At 36.3% G+C, this 23,557-nt stretch overlaps 1 protein-coding gene across 1 annotated transcript in view; it reads right to left on the reverse strand.

The window, feature by feature from the left end:
- Positions 1–18,192, reverse strand: part of LOC134796727 (connectin-like) — a 119,802-nt gene extending 101,610 nt beyond the window's left edge. Inside the window, exon 1 of the mRNA XM_063768919.1 lies at positions 17,927–18,192. The gene's annotated coding sequence lies outside the window, so the exon portion shown is untranslated. The remainder of the gene's footprint in view (positions 1–17,926) is intronic.
- Between the last annotated feature and the right edge of the window lie 5,365 nt (positions 18,193–23,557).

Below are 23,557 nucleotides of genomic sequence, written 5' to 3' on the forward strand. Positions count from 1 at the left end.
GAGTATGAGTGTTAGTGATTTACTTTGTATCTAGAAATTTATTTGGTGCAACGAAACACAAGTAGGTAAAAACATAAAAAAACTAATACATTAAAAATGCCCTAAGTTGTGATCGCTTGGTAGGGTGCCTAGAACGCTGGCCGAATTGCCTCTCTGATTAGCAATTCTAAATAATATTAATTTTCGTCCTTTAATATTTATTTATTTGTGCCGTTGCATAGTAGGGTAAATTCCCCTCTTCCGTCCATGATTGGCATCTGTAACTTCTGACAAATACAGAGTGCCAATAACTGTACTGCGCGTCAATGTCAATAATAACTTGTTATTATTTTTTTCCAACGGGATTCGAAGTTGGAATAATTTCGTTTACTTTTTTTGTGCTATTTGCTCACTAAATCCATTAAATTGCTCATTTTAATAACTGCTTGGAAACTCCTAATAGGTATCTACTATTTAGGTACACAAATTGCCTAAGCCCAAGAACTGACGAGAAAACTAGTTCAATCTGACATGACGCAAGGGGAATTACCTAGTCCTTGTTTGATTTATTCGTGTACGAAGAGCTTCTGACAAATCTTAAATAATAATTGGAACACAATGTCCTATTATTTAGGACTTATTAATAGGACCTGAAGTTGACCCTGTACCTGCTTAGCGCGGAAGGCATATGTTTTACCACTTCTGTATCTAAAATAAGACCCTAGTCGGTTTTTTTCTCTTGGCGGCTTTAAATATGACCCTGTCAAATATATAAAAACAAAATGTAATGAGGCATAGGCAGGTACTTACACCATGGCTTATGCTTATGGCCATTTTACAAGGACACCCTGTATGAATGATACCGACGTGTGTTCGAAGATATATCGCTTTTGTATGGTTACTAACGCAGGCACGTCTTTAACTCATAAATAAGAGAATTGAATGCATAAACAATTTTGTTTTATGTCGGAGTTTTTTCTAACGAGAATAAGATCAGCCTTTTGCTTATATGTATTTTTAAGTATGTATATGTATGAGGCTTTTGTAATGCTGATGATGTGAGCCTACAACAATATGAGTTTCAGTTTAACAATATTTTTCACACATTCTCTAGCTAGACAATTTATACTTAAAGAAAAACAGAAAATCTGTCCGATGTGAACTTTAAGATAATTATGTCAAATATATTACATCTAGAATAATCTAGATACGATATGGATTACGATATGGATTGGGTTCTTGAAACAAAAACTTTGACACTGACATAAATCCATTTCGTATCTAGACGTAATATTTGACGTATCATATAGTTCATTTGACGTATCTTCAAATTCAAATATATTTTTTTAACGTGTCGACTCTCGCGACGATTTTATAGTTAGTATGTAGTTTATACTTCTGCTCTTAGTATTGAAGTTACTGTTAACTTCCCAGCAGTATATACTTTCATTCCTCGTAATAAATAAAAGAAAGTAGGTCCCGCTTATTTTGTTCCTTTAGCTTAAAAATTCTAAAATAGTGCACTTAATGTAAGTGCACTTTACTTAAACGACGCCGAAGTACAGTCAGCAAAATACAATAGCGGGTATAATTTTAATTTTTATTACGGAACTCTCTGGAATTCACTTGGCAACCAGCTTTTCTCCGATAATTTACGTTGATAACCAACACTGGAAAATATAGGTGAGTATGGCAAGCGTTTCCCTCGGTAGAATTGGGTTAATAAATTGACAGCCTCTTAGTTTAGTTAGTGCTGACCTTGCCTGCGAAGCAGGAGGTCCCGGGATCAAAATAAAATCGAATTTGTGTAAAAAATGTCCTATCCTCCTCAGGCCCAAAGTCTTACCTATAGTACCTCTTCAATTCGATGGAATTTAAATCCTATTCAATTGGAACAGAGTCGCTTTTGCTTTGTTTCGTTCAATTTTCCAAGAACGCAAAATCAATTCTAAGTATTTTCTATTTCAGTGGCAAAATATTGGATTTTTATTTGTATGGAGGAGGGCTTAGGAGGCTATAATACATATTTTTTTATTATTTTAAAGTATTTGGTCCTACCAGCCATAACACAAATTTTAAATTAAAGCGCGTTTTATTATACTGTCATAGAACATCATTCATCATGAGCTAGTTAGAGTCATTGTATTTATGCATTTTAGTGACTATTTTGAAAGGAATATCATTAAATGCGAGAGGTATATAATGACCAGTTAACTAACCAGTTTACTTTATTATAAGCATTATAATATAAGGAGATAAGGCCTATCAAATCTAGAAATAGACAATGCATTTCGTTTATGTAAGTAGTGTAGCCACACGACGACACACTAAAGCGATGCCCAAGGGAAATTCGGAGTCGTAACTCATGGACGCACTAGACAAGATTAGAGGCAGTTACGTGGTAAAATCTAGTAATGGACGTAATGTTTGGAAACTAGGACGTGGTCATGTCCTAGTGAGACGTCTGCGGATGAGGTGCTTTGATATAATTCTCATTAAAGCATGAGGCTAAAGGATAATTCACGCTAGATCGGGCCGGGGCCGTGCTGTCATAGAACATCATTCATCATGAGCTAGTTAGAGTCATTGTATTTATGCATTATAGTGACTATTTTGAAAGGAATATCATTCAAAGCGAGAGGTATATAGTGACCAGTTAACTAATCAGTTGTATACCTTATTATAAGAATTATAATATAAGGAGATAAGGCCTATCAAATCTAGAAATAGACAATAAATTTCGTTTATATAAGTAGTGTGGCCACACGACGACACACTAAAGCGATACCCAAGGGAAATTCGGAGTCGTAACTCATGGACGCACTAGACAAGATTAGAGGCAGTTACGCGGTAAAATCTAGTAATGGACGTAATGGCTGTTTGGAAACTAGGACGTGGTCATCCTTGTGAGACGTCTCCGGATGACGTGCTTTGATATGATTCTCATTAAAGCATGAGGCTAAAGGATGATTCACGCTAGATCGGGCCGTGCCGGAGCTTCCGGCGCTTCTTATTCTATGGAAAGCACCACGTTATCACTTATCACCGATCAGCAGTCATAGAAAATGATACGTCGGACACCTCGGCCCGGGCACGGCCGGCATCATAAACTAAGTATAAATTTTACTGAACTATAAGTTGTGATGTATAACTAGCCTTATGAACCAATTTTGCATGTATAACCAGGCTTAAAATTTATAGTTTGTGATTGTTCATTATTTTTGTATGTGGGTAGTTTTGCACATTGTAGTTTTCCTCAGTCACCCGTTGACCACGAACGCTTTAAGGGTTTGAAACATCGGGATGTAGTATAAACTCAATATAATCCGTTTTAATCGTTTTTTTTCAGGAGTAACTATCGCGGTAACCGAAGACAATATTAAAATTTCCTAGAATATAAAACAACATTTTATTGAAATAAAAATATGTATTCATTCTTCTATAGCAGCCAACATTCATTCTTCTGACAATAACACTTGACTCTCTATTGACCTCGTATTTATTTCTTTCGATCTTATTATTTCTATTTTCAATCGAGTAAACAACAATGCTATACGTATTAGGTATAAATATTTTATCAACATGAACAATTCCAGCTATCGGAAAATTATTTTATAAGCCTTGTAACATTTATAAGAGTACCACTGAAAAATAATGGAAAAATATCATTTTTCGGGAATTTTCATGAATATATTCTACGGAGCGTATGCCATAGCGGTAAGCAAATTGCCAGCCTTAAAACCCCTTACAGCTACAACAGCAGGTACCAGAATGATTACATACAAAATCAAGTAAATTATACAGTGTTGAACATTTCCCAAACTAGTTGTCCAACTTCACCGTTTAAGGCAAACACACGTTAAACGTTATCCTACATCTAATCAGTTTTCGGCTACCAGCAAACCTCAAAGGAAATAAATTACGTGAAGTCGTATCTTCATTCCAACTCCGTACAGACATATGACGTTTTGATATGAAGCGGCTGCAGGAATGAAATTAGTGCCTAGATTCAAGTACGTGGAGCCGGAACACAAATCACGTTACCTCAAAATCTACAACTGGTTTGCAAGTTGCGTCTACGCTTTATCTAAAGAAGTTTAGCTAATATGTTACAGATGTAGGTAGTGAATAATTGTTTTCCATCGTATTTTCTCGGAAACGTTTGTATTATTTGTCATGCTATATCAGTCAACGTCAGTACTTTTTGTACCGAGATTGACTGAAATAGCAAGACACGTTCGTACGTTTCCGTGAAAATACGATGGAAAATAATTATTCACTTAATCTCTGTATATATAATTTAATTAATTTACAAATAAGCCTTTGCCCGTGACTTCGTCCGCGTAAATCATGTAAATATTAGGTACTCTTAAACAGGGTGGCCAAATCAAATGGAGCAGCGTGGAAAAATCTGAATCAATTAAAATGGTAAATACAGTCCTATTACAGTAGAAAAGTTTATGTAGAAGTAATGCCAGAAACGCTACTTTAGCTCTTATAGAGAATCTAAGAACGATTCATAATTCTTACTAAATTTCTAGGCTAATTTATTCTTCCTTATCAACCAACTGTCACGCGCCTCGCTACGGTGGAAACCATTAACCATTGGCAGGCCGTCAATTATTATCACACCATAGCGAGACTGACAGTGTCGGATGATATATGTATTACTTATTTAATAATATTGTTCATAATGCTCGCAATTTTATTTAAGCTTTACGATATAAAATTGTACATATGGCGGAGTTAATGCCTTATTTTTGTTCTTATGTTCTGGAAAATATAGTAAAACACTGATTTCAACTTTCACGATTTTTACCCATTCAACAAATGGACTCTCCATTCTCGGAATGATTAGATAATTTTATGTAAGTACCTATTTGGATTTAGACCTATTTCTTTTTTGAAGTTTCTATTTAAATATGTTCCACCTAATATTGAAACTACCTTCTGATTCGTGGCACGTGTCACATCCCCTTATACCTCAGAAACCAAACGTTTCATATTGTCTTTCATCTTTTCATTAAACGTTCACATTAATAACGTAACTGAATAACTCGTCACCACATTGTTAGCCAGTCCTTTATTATTACCAAACCAATATAAGAGAATACTCAATATCTGTAACATGTACGTACAATCGCGGATCAATGTATACTGGTTCTGAAGTATAAGGTTATTAGAAGACCACAACTAAAGTAAATATGAACCCTATTAAAACGTTCTTACTTAGAACCTCATTACTGTACGAGTACAAATCCAATAAGTCAATTTTATTCCATTAGGCACTGAAAAGGATTACTCATTAAGTAAGGACATAAATTAGGATACCAAATATTTTTAAAGTACTTAGTGCGAAATTGATTACATTTACGTCAAAAACTTTTGAAAATACCTACAGGTAAATAAAAGAAACCAACTACCTAACGGTTTATTTCGTTCAGTAACTCCTGATTTTGGAAATCAATTATACGTACCTGTGCTACTCGGGACATAAAAAAAATTGGGTTACTGTGACTTTATTCATATAATTATTTATAGCAAAATCTCTTTTTGTACAAAATACTACATGGGGATACAATACCATACAATTCAATACAAATACCCTTTATTGCACACCTTACAAGAAAACAATACAAAAGAAAACAAAAATACAAGCAGAGGTAAACAACAGGCGGTCTTATCGCTAAAAAGCGATCTCTTCCAGACAACCTTTGCAACTAGAAATGATAGCCGTTATAAATATGAAATAAGCTAGGTAGTGAAGTTTTGCCTGTTATGTCCAAATCCCTACTTTAATTTTTAGGGTTCCGTACCTCAAAAGGAAAAAACGGAACCCTTATAGGATCACTCGTACGTCTGTCTGTCTATCCGTCTGTCACATGCTATTTTCTCGGAAACTACTGGACCAATTAAGTTGAAATTTGGTACACATAATATGTAAATTAGTGTCCCAAAGATGGACATGTTTTTTTTATAATTTTAAGATACATAGGTTTGAAGTTATTTAAGAAAATAGCCAAAAGAATGACCATTCCCCCCTTTATCTCCGAAACTACTGGGTCTAAAATTTTGAAATAAATACACAAAATAGCTCTTTACCTATAGATGACAGGAAAACCTATTACAAATGTGCAGTCAAGCGTGAGTGACTTATGTACGGAACCCTAGAAACGCGAGTCCGACTCGCACTTGGCCGGATTTTTGTAGTTTTAAACGATCTATTAAATTGAAATTGACTGCAAAAATTACTGCAGTTTTTGTCCAATATATAATATTATTATATGTGAAATAATTTAGTTTTAATATCAAGTCTAACTCAATAGATATCAATTTGTAATGTAAAATATTATCTTGATTTAGACATATTGTGTAAACCGATGCTTGCGGCGTTCAATCAGTCGCATCAAATTTTAATAAAAATCAATAAACTTCCATCAAAAATACCATTCTTTTTTCTTTCTACGTTATCTGACTCTCAATTACTTTCTGCCAATCGTTCAAATATCTATTGTTTCCAAATCATCCCGATTCGTTAGTAAGATAAGTACATACCTCAAATGACCCGCAATCCACCGCGATTTCCCGGTATTTCCATTTCTCTTCCACATTTAAATTTAACCGGCATTTTGCAGTAGCTTTGCTAGTTAAGTTTGAAATCAAGTTTTATCTCGAAATCGGATTCTAAATAGATTTTATGTTTGAATAAAAATACCTCGTTTTAAAGCGGTATTTGATTAACTTTTTCGCTTTGATGTAATAAATTTAACATCTTGGTAATTCGTATAACATTTTTTTTTATTTAATGCGAAAAACCTCCCAATTTCTCATGAGGAAATATTTGTGTCTGGATGTTCTTCTGTGCAGGTTTGATTTCTCAATCGGTTCTCGTGAAATTTGCAAGGCAAGTTCGGTAAATATACAATTTTTCAAGTTTAGGAATTTCTTCAAAATAAGTACGCAATCTCTAGCGCTCACAAAGCTACTATTGATATTGATAGAAATCCGTTGAACAATGGAAACGTACCTATAACTTTCTTTAACATTTTCAGTAAAAGTTTGTATTGTCCCCGAGTATATTTAATTTACCTACCCGCCCCAGCGTACAAAATCTAGTTTATCTTTACCAATATCGTGTGGATATTACGTACCCTTTCAATAACCTACGAGATAAGGATTTATTGTTTACGGTCCGGGACAGGTTCATGAGGTCACAGTCGCTAAAGTACCTGGATATGACGATTAGATCACTTTCAGCTGCAAAATGATTTAGATTCTGGATAATGACAATTGGATCGCTAGTTGTTTGGGTGATTGACAGCTAATTATGATTATTTTCATTACCATTAAATTTGATATGTCACGATATTTATTTCTAATTTATTACTAATAATATAATTTTTAGTTTAAATAAATTTAGTAGATTATGGTACTTAGGTATAATAAACACAGTACGTAGTTTCTACATGTGGAAACTTGTTATTTGCTCACTGTTTCTATGTAATTAGCTAAATTTGTTACTCTGTAGGTAAGTTTTCCAAACAAAAAAAAATTAAGTAGCTATATAGTCGGTCAAACAAGTTGGTCAGTAGCAAAAGGCGCAAAATCAAATTTTCTTGAGACATGTATCCATCACGCCTACATTTATTTAACTGACATTTTTGTACTGAAGGAAATGGCTTGACAGACTATAATTGATAAATGTAACAGCCCAAATCAATAGAGTTGCATTGCTGTCCTGCAACTTCACTATGCAACATTTGACCCACCCCCTTCACCCCCCTGACCCCCACGCATCCACAGATAGGCACCACTCATAGGACAACTCATTCAATTGTTTACTTTATCCTTGCGTTACAAATTCCAAATTCAAACTGGTTCCAATGGCGGTATGCGTGGAACAGTGTTCGCCTTTAACTGGACCGTTAACGTCACGCCATTGTACGTCACACGACGTCACTCGACGTGGCTTGACGCCGTTGCAGATTGGCTTATGTTGGAGTGGCCCCAGAAATCAATTAGCATGCATGTATAATGTGTATGTATGTACCTATTATGTCCTACACGACATTAATTTTGTGTTAATGTCTATTTTTGTATGGGATTATGAGCAGCAAGCCAAGCAGGACTTTTTGGAAACTCAAAATCACATACAAAATGACACTTAACGTAAACGCGTAAGTAACGACACGCTATCGAATGAACTTTAAACACTGAACCCGAGCAGCCCAAATAGCCCACCATAAAAAAAGATCTAATTGACTTCGCGCCACCAAAAAAACAGTTGGCTAAGTGATGGCCATTCATCCATCGCTCACGTAACCCAACATTGTTCCGTTTCCGTTCGGCCATTTTCTGCGACTAGGGAGGGGTCGTGGTGAGTTTGTTGCCAGTAAAATATTACTTTTACTAACATAACTAACTAACTAACTGTTTTGGCTCAGCGATCCAAAGAGAATCTTGGCCTCCGAAACGAGAGCATGCCACCTGTCCCGATACTGCGCAACTTCCTGCCAGTTACTGACGCGAAGCTGAAGTAGATCCGCCATCACACTGTCTTCCCAGCGATACCTGGGCCGACCCACCGGACGGCTACCAGTCGGTCGTCCCAAGAACGCTCTCTTGACAGCCCGATCCTCTCCCATTCTGAGTAGGTGACTGACCCAGCGAAGTCTGTGCGCTTTCGTTTCGCCGACGATATTGGGTTCGGCCACTAACTCCTCGATCTCGGCATTTTTCCGGATCCTCCAGGTGCCGTCATTTCTCTGAATAGGTTACTAACATGTACGTGGTTGGTTTTCGTGTTGGCCAGATGGTCGGACGACATTAGAAAGACGGCAGGGCCGACCTAGCATAGAACCGCCGCATACAGAACAACATGGAAATCCATGAAAGAGGCATTATGCTGAACAAATGTTCAGCAAATATGCTGAGAAGAAGAAGAGAAGAGAAGACGTGTTGGTAATTTACGTTACTACGTAGAAATGTAACCTTGCAAACCTCAATATGTTGAAATGCAATCTGAGAACACATAAAAAATATCTTTGTCCACGCTTGGTCCACGCTGAGACAAAACGAACGCTTCACTCGCAATTTGAGTGCGCGCTTCAAATGTTCTGAAAAATAAGTATACTAGTAGACTCATTAATTAGAAGTTGTCAATTTATGTTCGTTATTTTATCGTGTATAATTTATAATAAAATATATGTCTGCATGCAATTCAACGCGGAAACGCAGCAAGCGGGTGGGTTTTTTAATAGTTCTTATGGGTTAGTTTCATTTAAATCTTCTCGAGGCAGAGGTGTAGGGTTAGACCCGGTACGGTGTAGCTTTATTTGACGTTCATAAGCACATTGTAATTTGCCTACTTGAATAATTAACTATCTTTATTTATAGCTAAGTTTAGTGCTAAATTATTTCTTATTTCTTAAGGACTTTTAACGATTGTATTTTGTTATTGTGATTAAATCCCAAAATTAAATAACATACATAAATACCCTCACCTTAAAACAATATCGCATGGATAATTTTACTTCAATTGTAAATTACGGTTAACAAAAGTTAGCGAATAACAAATATTACTGACTAAAATAACATCTTTCAATGAAATATTGTAATCGAACAACACTAGCTCCAACTATTCGGCTGCCTATGGACGTGAAAAACTCGAACAAATTCCAACGAACCCTCTCAACTCGAAAGGTCATTTCGTTACCCTATTCGTTGGGACTTACTACTTTTCGGTTCTGAGCGGTAACGCAGGCGGAACAATTTTGTTAAGAGTGGCCGAGTTACGTTACATTGTTATGAGTTATGTGTAATGTGATTGCGGATCGCTTTTGAGTTTTGTTTTCAGGCATAGAGTAGGTTCGATGGGTAGAAACGACACTTTTTAAACAATGCAAATTTATGTTTTTTTTTATTTAATTATTTTTGATGTGTTGTGCATTACTGAATTAAATAGGTAGGGGACCATTGGACTGTCAGGAGGCTCGGGCACCCCCCTTCTAAATCACGACTTATTACAAGGAGTGCCCGAGCCTCCCGATTGCCTCCCCTATTATATACGACAAATAATATTAATTAAAACTTTCGGGAATAATCGTTATGTCCTACGGCGTGGATAAGAGTTAGTTATACCTAGTAAAATGCCTCTAATTTAAATGGTTGTATTGCTTATCATAGCTAAATATTGAGCGCAAAAATAGCAAAGGCTACTTAAAAAAATTCGTAGTATTTTGGCAACAAATATTAAGATGGAGGGATGTAATGTTTTTATCACTTCTTGCTTTTGTGTCTCTCACAAGTCACGAAATCCGTCATGCCGTTTGGGCTATCAAAGAAAAGCATAGTTACTTAGGTCGGCTACCTACATAAACGTTATACTAAATTCTTTGGTTAAAAAGATCTACAATCCGAGTTCTTTCCTGAACTTTCACATATGAAATCTCTAGCACAATCCTTTAACTTACAGATATTGAGCATGGCTACTCTCTGTGTTACTTCAACTTAGTTTTGATTTATCGCTAGTTCTGAAAAGTTTAATGCTAACATAAGACCATGATAGCTTTTGTACCAAACTTCATATTGTCGATGCTTTGTGCTTTTAGGTGTAGGAAATGTATCTGCATTTGTGATCTTGGGACGTTTAAAATAGTTTGAATTTTGTTAGCACCGTAATCACAAAGCAATACAAACAATTTTTGTTAAAAATCGTAGTGTACAAGATATATTATTTTAAGTTAGTTGCTGTTATTACTATTTATGTTTTGTGAAGGTAACATAGTAATTTGATTTATCCATCTTTTGTCTACCAACCATGTGACCCAAGAAATACACATGATTGTAATTACCTACTTATAACACCTCTGTACAGCAAAGAACTATCTTATCTTAATATCTTATTCAGTTAAAATTTTACGAGTCCAAATGTAACCCATCCGTCCTGTTTCCCTTATCAGCTAAGTACATTTTACTGCTGCCATCTCATTTTACCTTTTTGACCGCAGACTGTCCGATCGAATAAAGGAGACGTTAGAACGAAAGGTAACACTTTAAGTGATTGTTTGTCTCGTGGGGGTTGTTTACAAAGATAATATACATGTGCAGGAAATAGTGGAAACATAGCGCCCGATTCGGATTTTGAAATAGACATCTATTGAAATTGAAATTGAAATTGAAATCGTTTATTGCATATCACATGCTACAGGTGTTCTTAAATATAAGCAGTTCATGTGACGCCCTGTTAGGGCACAGCAACATGGTTCCACATAGGACAACATACTAATATAATCTAAAATTGTGCATATTATTTACATATATTCCTAATAGTTATTTAATTATTTTACATTTTGATAATTCTTACACATACTAATTATAGATTTAGAATTACAAGTATCACTATACCAAAGAGATATTATGTATCTTCAAAAAATTCTCTTATACTATAATAACATTTATTTAGCAGGAATGATTTTAGTTTCTTGCTGAACAGGCTTAGTTTATTCTCATTTTTTATGTTATTTGGGAGGTGATTATATATTTTTATGGACATATAGTGTGGGCTAGCTGTGACCAATTTCAGTTTAGAAAAAGGAAGCTTTAATTTATTTAAATTGCGGTCATTTCTTCTGTCATCTATTAGATATCTTTTAGACATCACCAAGATACGATAACGATATGTATAAGATCTAACCTGTCTCATTTGACATTTGCGCGATTCTGGAGATAATCTTGAACGATTTCCACAGGATATGACTTAGAGATCCAATTCACATCTAATAGATATCTTACTCTATCTAACGTAAAAGTGACATTGGTTGCTCGAATTGCGCTGCAAAAGAGAACTAGTTGATATCTAAACTATAACGTATCTAGAATGGATCTAGTACGTGTCGTCTCTTGTGAATATCTTGAAGTTAGAATACGGCAGATAGATAGGTACTCTAAAGTCGTTTAGTCTGAGTTTGAAGTGTAGTTTGTTGAAAAAAGGTGCTCAATATAATAAATAGGCTATTTGTAAATTTTTATGAATGGTATCAATTTTTTTTGCACTTTGAGGTCTTGTATATTTTTATTATTTGCATATATTTTTTAAGTTTCCAATTTATTATGTTAAATTGGTCATTATTTAACTAGATTTATGTGTCAACAACCCTATTGACATTGGCAGAATAAAAACATGTAACGTAAAATCAGGTAGGTACCTTTATTTAGTCCACAACTTACAACCATGGTCCAAATTTAAGTTCCAGACTTATATTTATATTTATGTATTTTTCAATTAATGTTGAGATAGAAAAACATAAGTGTATCTAAGCTCCAAAATATAACGAGTGCAGATCATAAAGGCTCGTTAAGGATCAACGTCAAAAACTGGACTTTATTTGCTGTTGATAAGTATGTTGACACTTAATTACCCATACCATACTTGACAATATGACTTGTCATTAGAATTGGAAAATGACTAATCCCAATGAGGCCTAGTTTCCCTTCTGCGTTGGAAGGTCAGTCGATTAGGTCGCCGAGCGGACCTCATGCCCCCATGATCATGACCCTTAGCAATATGTCAAGACATCACCAAGAAGATGGTTGTGACATATCATTAGAATAATGTCGAACTCGCCGTCGAAGTATGTCACCCAATTAAGACGAAAAGGGACAAAGTCTCGTGACCATTTCTTCATACAAAAGTAGTCCCCGTTTTCCTCACTGGATATTAGAGGAAATATTTTTACGCAATTCGGTGTATACTACTCACCACATATTCCAATTTTTTTTAATTTATAACAGTTAGGAACTTTTTAAAAAGGGTATAGATTTTGTTGTTCGCTCCTAACTTTTATAATAATATAAAAGTCAAATAAAAAAATCGGGCAAGTGCGAGTCGGACTCGCGCACGAAGGGTTCCGTACCATATAAAAAAAAAAACAAAAAAAAAGCAAAAAAAAAAACGGTCACCCATCCAAGTACTGACCACTCCCGACGTTGCTTAACTTTGGTCAAAAATCACGTTTGTTGTATGGGAGCCCCATTTAAATCTTTATTTTATTCTGTTTTTAGTATTTGTTGTTATAGCGGCAACAGAAATACATCATCTGTGAAAATTTCAACTGTCTAGCTATCACGGTTCGTGAGATACAGCCTGGTGACAGACGGACGGACGGACGGACGGACGGACGGACGGACGGACAGCGAAGTCTTAGTAATAGGGTCCCGTTTTACCCTTTGGGTACGGAACCCTAAAAAGCATACTTAGCTGTGGTTAATATACAATGACTGTATAAAAAAATTTTCCTTAACACATTCATTGCCACTAAGTGCTACGGGTAGCGCTCGTAGCGCGTAGCCACAGTTTAGCCGTATGTAGCGCGTAGTCGCTAAGAACAGTGTACCCGACAGTCGAGTTCTTGGCCTTGAATGTGTTAATGTCAATATCCAGAGATTAAAATAGGATAGTCCCTATTTTAAACTTACGGCGCGATTCGGGAAATGAATTAGACATTCACTAGATATGAAATAGTAACGATATGTGACGTTCCACGGAAAAAGGTACCTTATGGCCGCAATAATATTGGAGCGGCGCGGAACCGCCATAAGGTACCTTTTGCCATGGAACGTCACATATCTTTACTATTTCATATCTAGTGAGTCTCTAATTCATTTCCCGACTCGAGTCGTAAGTTTATATAGAGAAAGAGAAGCGGTCAACCTCTATCCTCTTAAACACACGTCATTTAAATGTTATGCACATTTTTGGGCTCGACCTCTCAGCCCGGCCATTAGTAACTGCTCCCAAGGGAAGTAATGCGCATTCCAGCACAAGGGCAGATGCCACTCGGTTTTACATACGTCGGCGATATTGGCACGTAAGTCATATGTCTTCAATCGTCATCTGTTAAATTTATAGGTTTAAGGGTTATACATTTTTGAAGTGAAAACTTCTTTAGCGGCGCTATGCACTTTTTGTGATGGGGAAAAAAATTTAAACTTGCGAGAGCGTAAGACGTAAGACGCTTCTTAAGACGAACACGTGACCTGATCGAAAAACTGTTACAATGTCATTGAGTTTTCACTTCTGCCGGCACTCCCGGAGTGCAACCCGTTGCTTATTTTTACTCAAAACGGTGATTTGGCAGACCACGTCGGCGATGGCGAGACGAGCTAGACTCCTTTTTAAAAGAAGGGCTGAAGACTGCTCAAAACCAGGAGGAATGGGAAAAACGGGGGAGGCCTTTGCCCAGCAGTGGGACACAACAGGCTCTCAATAATAATAATACTTTTGTTAATGTTTATTATTTTTTGTGTTTGTGTACGTCTTAATTCAATTTAATCATATTTTATTATGTAATTAGTTTTAAATGTTTAAAAATCTCATATGGAAATATTTTCTGGGATAAATTAATTGCATTTCATTTAACACGTTCAATGCCGGCGACCCGGCGGGTTTTATGTCCGTAGGCGCTTTTCGCTACATACGGGTTTTATCGTGTTATCGGGCGCTGCTAGCTACGTGCGCTAGCACTGAATGTGTTAAAGTAACTATTTCTGCACGCACGAGCTTATCCTCCAGCGTATGAAAGCAACGAAATCCAAATAGATTTCGGATTATCAAGACCAGGATATGTAGGTACGTCCTAATCTATCTGGCGAATATGCTACGTAGTTTGCTATACATCGAGCGCTTTAAGCGCGTCTTGCACGAGTTTTGCTAAATAGATGAGCAATCTGACGCGAACATGCGCACACATCTTTACATTTTGACGCACCGTATTAATATTGGGTATTTTAGTGATTGATTATTGATATTAGTCCCCCGTAAGGGTATTGTGGGTATTGGGTAGATTTTTACCATCTCATTTTATACTTTGGAGACAAAAAGCTTTGATGGCAAACTTTACTTTTGATAGCAATTTCTGATACCGATTAGATTACATAGAAAATCCGAGAAACGCTATAAGAAACTCGTTCTATACACAAGCAAAGTGTTCCGGGAGAAAATATCAAATTATCGGAAAACCTAATGATTGTGAAATACGAGTTCGGAGAAAACTCAATAATACCTACAGCAAAATCATAATTTCAGGCGCTTCGCAATGGAAGTAATTTTACAGGTTCCATATTTTATTTGTACAGTTACAAAAATTTAAACATGCCTCTATTTTGTCAAGGTGCTAGAGTACCTTTTCAGATATTTTTGACCACCTCGGCCGCTCCCATATTTCTAATGGCGGCTGTATAGTCACCAGCAATAATTTCTCGCACAACTAAACGCGTAAAAATCTATGACACGCTTTATTATATAGCTCTATAATAATTAAGATTGTGTACCTACGAAAAGTTTGAACTAACGATTCCAATTCTTATTTCATCTTCCTCGCATTGTCCCGGAATTTTTGACATGGCTGATAGGAGCCTGGGGTCCGCTTGGCAACTAATCCCAAGAGTTGGCTTAGGCTCTAGTTTTTACGACAGCAACTTCCATACCTGGAAGACCCAGAGGGTAAACTAGGCCTTATTGGGATTAGTCCAGTTTCCTCACGATGTTTTTCTTCACCGAAAAGCGACTGGTAAATATCAAATCATGTTTCGTACATGAGTTCCGAAAAACTCATTGATACGAGCCGGGGTTTGAACCCGAGACCTTCGGATTGAAAGTCGCACGCTCTTACCGCTAGGCCACCAACGCTCACCAAAATCTTAGCTCAGTCAAAATCTTACCATGACCAGAGGCTAATATGGTCGCCTTTTTATTATTTGTCACCATGCCTGTCACGTTCTAACAAGTATGAAAGTGCGAAGTGACGGGTGACATGACAATTGATAAAAATGCGACCATGATATCCGTGCAGTTAAATGAATGCTAGTAAAAATAAATGAACAGTCATTTATTTATATATTTGTGTAATTGTTTTCGCGATAGTGGTTAGTACGTAAGCTATTTATACTTCAGCTATTTATACTTTGCGCTCGTTGTTCTTTAATCTTAAATCTTTTACTAGCATTCATTTAACTGCACGGATATCATGGTCGTATTTTTATCAATTGTCATGTCATCCGTCACTTCGCACTTTCATACTTGTTAGAAGAACGTAACAGGCATGGTGACAAATTATAAAAAGGTGACCATATTAGCCTCTGGTCATGGTAAGATTTTGACTGAGCTGAGATTTTGGTGAGCGCTGGGGGCCTAGCGGTAAGAGCGTGCGACTTTCAATCCGAAGGTCGCGGGTTCAAACCCCGGCTCGTACCAATGAGTTTTTCGGAACGTATGTACGAAATATCATTTGATATTTACTCGCTTACAAAACGAAGTATAGGTACTAAGGATAAAAGGTAGTTTTCTCGGAAAATAGAAAAACCTCGTGGGAAATGCAGAATAGTTATCCCTAAAGACGAGAAAAAGAAGAGCGTTTCTAGAGTCGCCTCTTAAAATGAAATTATTCCAAGAAAACGTGAAAGAGAATTTTTATAGAAGCGTTTTTCAATGATGTTACTGAGATTATTAAACGGGATTTCATATTGAATAAGTATACATTTTGCTGATTATATAAACGGCAAAATAAAATATTATAAGGACGAAAATTGAAAAATATTACTTCTTATTGCTTTATGAAATAAAATAATGCAAAGAAAATATTGTACAAGTGGTAAAGTAATGTAAATCATAATTTCTCATACATTTTTAAATATTATTAAGTATTTTGACTACATAGTGTGCCATTGAAAAATGTAAACCCATAGTTTCAATTTTTATATCTACCAGGTCAGTAAGATAAGAGATATAAAGATATATTATGCTTGTTATTAAAATGTAAATGTATGTCAATAAATATACTAATTACTGCTTATATAACTGAAACGCATACTTTGTACTCGTATTTTCGCATAAGAAGGGAAAGAGCATATTCAGTGTTATATATTTTTTAAATACCTATATAATGTATAATATCTGAGAGACCGAGCTTTGCTCGAAAAACATATAAACGCGCGTTTTCCCAGAGAATAGACCTAGCTAGATCTATTTATCGCCCCCGAAAACCCCCATATAGCAAATGTCATCGAAATCGTTGGAGCCGTTTCTGAGATCCCCGAAATATTGATATAGTACATATATATATAAATAAACAAGAATTGCTCGTTTAAAGGTATTAGATTTATTTATTATAAATATAAAAGTTAAAATTGTTTAATACTTATATAAGCACAATAATAGTTTGCGTAAAAACACGAGAATAATATTTTTCCAAATAAACTTAAGTTTTAGACCTTTTAGAACTAACATATAAATATTGCGTGTGTTATACAGGCTAAATATTTTATAAAATGAAAACAGCAACGGAATTTTAATAATATGCTAATTAAGTTAAATAATTAATAGAGTTACAACAAACTGTAAAAAAGAGCCTTGTACTAAATAACCACGGTAATTGGAGACGGCGAAGTGATGCTTAGTGATGCTGACAGCTTTCACGAGCTTTTTATTTCCATTCTAGCCCCTTTCATCTTTATGAAATATAAAATAATAACGTTTATTTTGAAATCAATAAAAGGTGTTAGGTAATAAAAGTGTCTCTTAAACTTTCTTTTAGACATTTTCCTTTAAAGTGTAGATCTTGACGTCTTAAAGCTTTTTGTTGTTCATAACATTTAGATAAAAGTCATTTTATACATTAAGGTTTTAGATGAAATTTATGTTTAGAATTAACCGTTTAAAATTTAAGCCGCTATATATCTCAAAGCTTAAATACATTTCATTCCATTCAAAAATACAATTTTTTTCATCACGAAATGCCCAAGTTATCATCACAAATTGTTAATAAGCCCTCACGTCGCTTTGTTGTCAAAAAACGGCAGAAAACTCGAGAGAATTCAAAAGCTTACGACAAATTATGGCCAGCACATCCACAGGACACCGATTAAAAAAACAATGGAACACCGCACTCACCGTTTTTTTTTAAATCACATTTGCCGCGCAAAGCGCAGATTGGAACGTCACTCACACAACACGGCCGTTCTGTACGGAGGTTCGCGGGGTACTGAATGCGCGCAGTCTCCGAGTCATAACTGTACCAAACCCGTGGCGCCCAACGTGGAGGTGCTGCGAACAAAGTGAATTTAATGTTAAGCTTAAATTATTTGGAAGGGACTATAGTTAATGCCGTCGATCTATTTTGCATACTTTGATGGTACGGTTAACGAAGTGTTCGTATTCTGACTGGGCTTGGTACCTCTTTTGAACAGAAATTGGTTTGATTAAGTGGAAAGGGGACGGCCGTTTGTCCATACAAACGTAGTCCCCATTTTCATCTCTGGATATTGACATTTTTTTTAACTTTATTTGATGTATATTAACCATAGCTATGCCCCTACGTTTGACTTTTTTTGGTTTTTTGGTTATTGTAAAAATTAGGAGCGTATAACAGTTTTCATACAAATTTTTAAATGCTCCTAACTCAATAATTAAAAAAACCGGTCAAGCGCGAGTCGAACTCGCGTTTCAAGGGTTCCGTAAATAAGTCCGACTCACGCTTGACTGCACATTTCTAATAGGTTTTCCTGTCATCTATAGGTAAAGTACTATTTTGTGTATTTTTTTCAAAATTTCAGGCCCAGTAGTTTCAGAAATAAAGGGGGGGGGGGGGGATGGTCGGACAGGCAGACAGACGCACGAGTGATCCTATAACAGTTCCGTTTTTTCCTTTTGAGGTACGGAACCCTAAAAAATCGAAAAAAGTTGTGTCAAAATGTTTTCAATAATGTTAAGATATAGAGATGAAAATGAGGACTACGTTTGTATGAAAAGGCGATTTCGCGCCGGTCCTTCATTTTCGTCTTAATTCAAATTCGAAGGACAAGAGAAGAGTATAAGTTTTCGGATGAAAGATTTAGGAAAGGGTATATTATTACTACCAAGTCTTGAAGCCGGTTTAAATTTATTAGTAGAACGTTTCTTCATTCTATTCCACTTCTGGTTTTAGTATATTCCCATTTCGCTTGCCCAATATTATAGGGTTCTATGTGGTAATGAAGTAATGAATTAAGTACATATATGAAAAAACCGATTTCGATCTGTGCCCGATGGGGACAAATGGGAATACATCGGTTTTAGGTACAGGTGCACAATCACTACACCTTATTAAACAAAGTCCCCCGCCGCGTCTGTCTGTGGGCCCGATTCGGATTTTGAAATAGACATCTATTAGACATCTTTTACACATCACCAAGATACGATAACGATATGTTTAAGATCTAACCTGTCAAATTTGACATTTGCGCGATTCTGGAGATACTGTTGAACGATTTCCACAGGATATGACTTAGAGATCCAATTCACATCTAATAGATATCTTACTCTATCTAACGTAAAAGTGACATTGGTTGCCCGAATTCCGCTGCAAAAGACAACTAGTTGATATCTAAACTATAACGTATCTAGAATGGATCTAGTACGTGTCCTCTATATCTTGAAGTTCGAATACGGCAGTGTTTTGTTTATGGTTTTGTATGTTCGCGATAAACTCAAAAACTACTGACCGGATTTTAATGCGGTTTTCACCTATCAATAGAGCGATACCAGAGAAAGGTTTTGTGTATTATTATTATTATTATTATTTTTTTATGAAAAACTTTACACATAAGTTAACAGTATAGCACCAAAGCACTTACGTGTACCTATAATTTGTATATAAACGGGCGAAGCCGGGGTGGGTCGTGGGTCGTTCATATAATTTTGACTGTCCATCATATTAGCAATTTTGTAACATTTTGTTCCTCGAAGTATTTAATTAACTGATTCCGTATTTTACCCACATTTCCAATTTTCAGTATTTATCCTGTTTAATCAGTATTACATTCATTTCCATGAAACAAACAAGGCCGGGTGTCTAAATCCCATTTCCAAGTAACACTACAAAAGCATTGAACGCATTTTCAATAATGAGGATTTCCTTTATCCACTGTTCAAATAACAAACGAGGTACAAACAGCAACACTCCTAACTGTACATCGGTGGACCTTATTACAAAAGGCATACGGTCCACCGATGTACAGTTAACAGTGTGCGATGGTACCTCATTCGGTAAATTCAAAGTGACAAGTGATACTCTGCTTTGCCTTGTTTGCACTAAAATACAAATACCACGGCCCGATTCGAACTTTAAGATACGTCAATTAATAGATCTAGAAACGATATGGATTAGATATGTCAGTGTCAAATGTGACATTTCTTCAAACAAAAACGTCACTTTTGTCACTGACACATCTAATCCACGTCGTTTCTAGATATATTAATTGACGTATCTTAAAGTTCGAGTCGGGCAGTGTATCTTCTTTTAACCCCTAAAATAAAACCAAATGTATTGAATATAATGCACCGTGCAATGCTCACCTCGATAGCATCGCTCCAGAACTTCGTTCAATTGAATGATCACACGCCATTGTGAGAGGAAGCTCTATTGTATTTTTCGTTACCGTTCCGTTACCTTCAGTTAGACTAGTTATAGGTAGGTATCTTTCAGTTTAATTCGAACGTGTACCTGTATTGGAGCGGGAGTTATCGTGTATAACTAAATACATACATACATACATACATATAATTACGACTATTTTCCGGAGGGGTAGGCAGAGACCACGGATTTCCACTTGCTACGATCCTGACATACCTCTTTCGCTTCCTTCACTTTCATAAGATTCCTCATACACGCTCGCCGGTTTAGGGTGCTCTTGATAGGTCAGACCAGGGCCTTTCTTCAGGATTTCCCCGATCTGATCAGAGAAAGTCCGCCGATGTCTACCCCTTCCAACTCCCACTTCCACTCCTCCCTTAACTAAATAATTTGATTCAAATATCATCGACAGGTCTGCTTAAGTATACAGGTTGATATATAGAGTTGGACCACGTTAAGTTTTCATGCCAAGTGCTACGTCAAGTATGGAGCTCATAGGGATATATACCTACGTTCTTACTGCCAAGTTTGTGCAAAGTTAGTATAGTCAGAGTTTATTATTTATAACTTTGTGCCTACGATAGTGCCTGCCTAGTGAAGCTGAAGTATGCAAAATGACAACATTAGGTATATTTAAGAGCTCATCAACATGCACACTAGCGCCGCCACCTAAATAATCGTGATTATTTAAACTTAACGAAATATATTGAAAAAAGGGCGTCGATCTAGGAACTCAAAACAAAAACGGACTTTGGATGCATAGATTGACGAATCCAGCAACATAAAAACTAGTTTGATGTATTCAAAAGGTACTTGAATACACAATACAGTACGTAGCACCCCCTTTTTTCAATATCTTTCGTTAAATTTAAATAATTACGATTATTTAGCTGTGGCGCTATGCATTGCACGTTGATGGGCTCTTAAGGGGTCAGTAACCGAGATTATAGATAAACTGAAAACCGCAAAGATGATGACTGTTTGGAAATGTTTCCTTTTCCTTATAAATTAGGTCAATTAATTCCGGACGTCAATTCGGACTTACATGATCTAAATGAGTCAGTTTGTTATCATTCACCCGTACGTCTAGCTCACGCCAGTATATGCATGAGCAAGAACGAGCGAAAGCGCAGGAATGTTAACAAAATGACATCATTTAAACTTCACAATGGGGTTGGCAACTGTGAAAGGTTTGCATAGATGGCGCCATCATAGCTTGCCCCTTTTTCTACGAGATTTGGCTTAAAGACCTGGCATCCAGGGTATTAAAAAAACAAAAATTTTACACAATTCTAGGGATTGACAGGGCAAGCTATGATGGCGCCATCTGCTAAAAACTTCCACCGGCCAACCCCATTAAAGTGCTATAAGCAATTAAAACTAAATGTCTCCGATTGTTCAATCTCTTATATCTATTCTGTAGTTTGTTAAAAATGTCCTAATAAAAGTGTCAAAGTAAACAGCAGTAATAAATCATTTTCGTTTAAGGCTGCCTTGACTCGAATTTTGTAGGAAGAGCCTCTTCACTTTTGTACAGGTTGGCAAAGCGCTTGAATATGTGGGTCAAAAACTTTTTCAATGTGAGATAAATATTTTTCTTGTTGGATATTTATAGGCACAAACCTTCTATAATACTTCTGAAAATCTATACGTTGGAAGTGTGATTTTTGTTACGATCTGGGGGCCGATTTTTGAAATTCGACCACTCGATTTCGTGTATTTCGTTAAATGATATCTCCACTACTAGGCGTTTAAATTCCACTAATAGAATTGAAATCGAGTGGTCAATACCACTAGAATCCAAATTTCGATCGCTCGTATTTCAAAAATTAGCATTACGCCGTTTTTCACCGATTTTCGAGTGACGAAATCGAGCGATCGAAATTCAAAAATCGGCCCTCTGTATTTTTTTACTTTTCGACTGGCGTTTTTCGAAAAACGCTTGTCATCTTGATGGTACGGCGGCCGTTCTACGGCCCTTGATAGTAAGTGCTGACAGGACCTAAGAAGCTCACTAGTCTTAAGCTTAGAATAAATTTAAAAGTGGAAAAATTACTGTCTTGTGTGAGACTTGAACGGCCTCTGGATTTGGAAAAAAAAAATTAAAAGCGTTCTGAAAAGACCTCGATGAATAAAACTTAAATTATTGTCAGAAACGATGGACAGGATTCTTAGCAAACTATCGCTTGATTTGTTTCCTTGCAAAGTGTAACAATTGGCATTTTTAGAGTCTAATAAATAATCAAGACTACCTAACCTCTGTCATTGATTGACTAATTATATTAGGTTAATAAAAATCTACTGCCACTGTTGTGCTATTGGTTCTTTCAAATCCAATTCTCATTCTCAGAACAAATTTAATTGCAAAAATATTTTAATTTGTATTATTATTTCAAGTAGACACATTTAAAGCAGAAATAAATGATACGACGAAGGAAAAAATTACCGAGGCCTCTAGTGTCCAGAGCTGGAATCGAACCAGCGTCCTCTGTTTACCGGGCTGATGCCTGAACCAATTCTATGCGAGTAAAGGTGACAGTCCATTTCCACCGACAGCAGCACTACCATTATTTTTACTATGGAAATTGACAATAACACCGACGCGTTCGTACTAGTAGTGCAGCTGCGGTCAGAAATGGAATGTTACAGTAACAAAAGTGACTAGTCTGTCTTCTCTGCCAACACAACTTTTACAAGTAAGACGAGACAAAAAGGGGCATTTTCGATGATCTATCAAAACAGCTAAGTGTCTGTCAAAGGCTATGACGCGGCTAATGATACTCGAGCTTGTCAAGATTGACCATTGTGTGCCAAGGACGGCGTTAATAGACGGCTTAACAGCCTTGAGCTAATATGTCATAACATGCTCAAGGCAAAAGGTATACCTTTTTCTTTATACCTACGATACAATAAGGGCGCATACTTACCTTTTTACTGGAACCGACCACCGTGCACCGACCTACCATACCGTACTGTGTGGTGTGTATACTGACCGTGCGCGTTGGAGGATCTGCCATCTTTTGGCCTGAATCGGAAACATATGTGGACATGTACATTGCCAAAGCAAGTGCTACCTTCTACCGTTCTCGTCATTAGTTACGTTTCCTTGTGCATAGTAGGTTCTGCCATCT

Source organism: Cydia splendana, chromosome 14 (genome assembly GCF_910591565.1).
Source record: "Cydia splendana chromosome 14, ilCydSple1.2, whole genome shotgun sequence".
NCBI lineage: Eukaryota > Metazoa > Arthropoda > Insecta > Lepidoptera > Tortricidae > Cydia > Cydia splendana.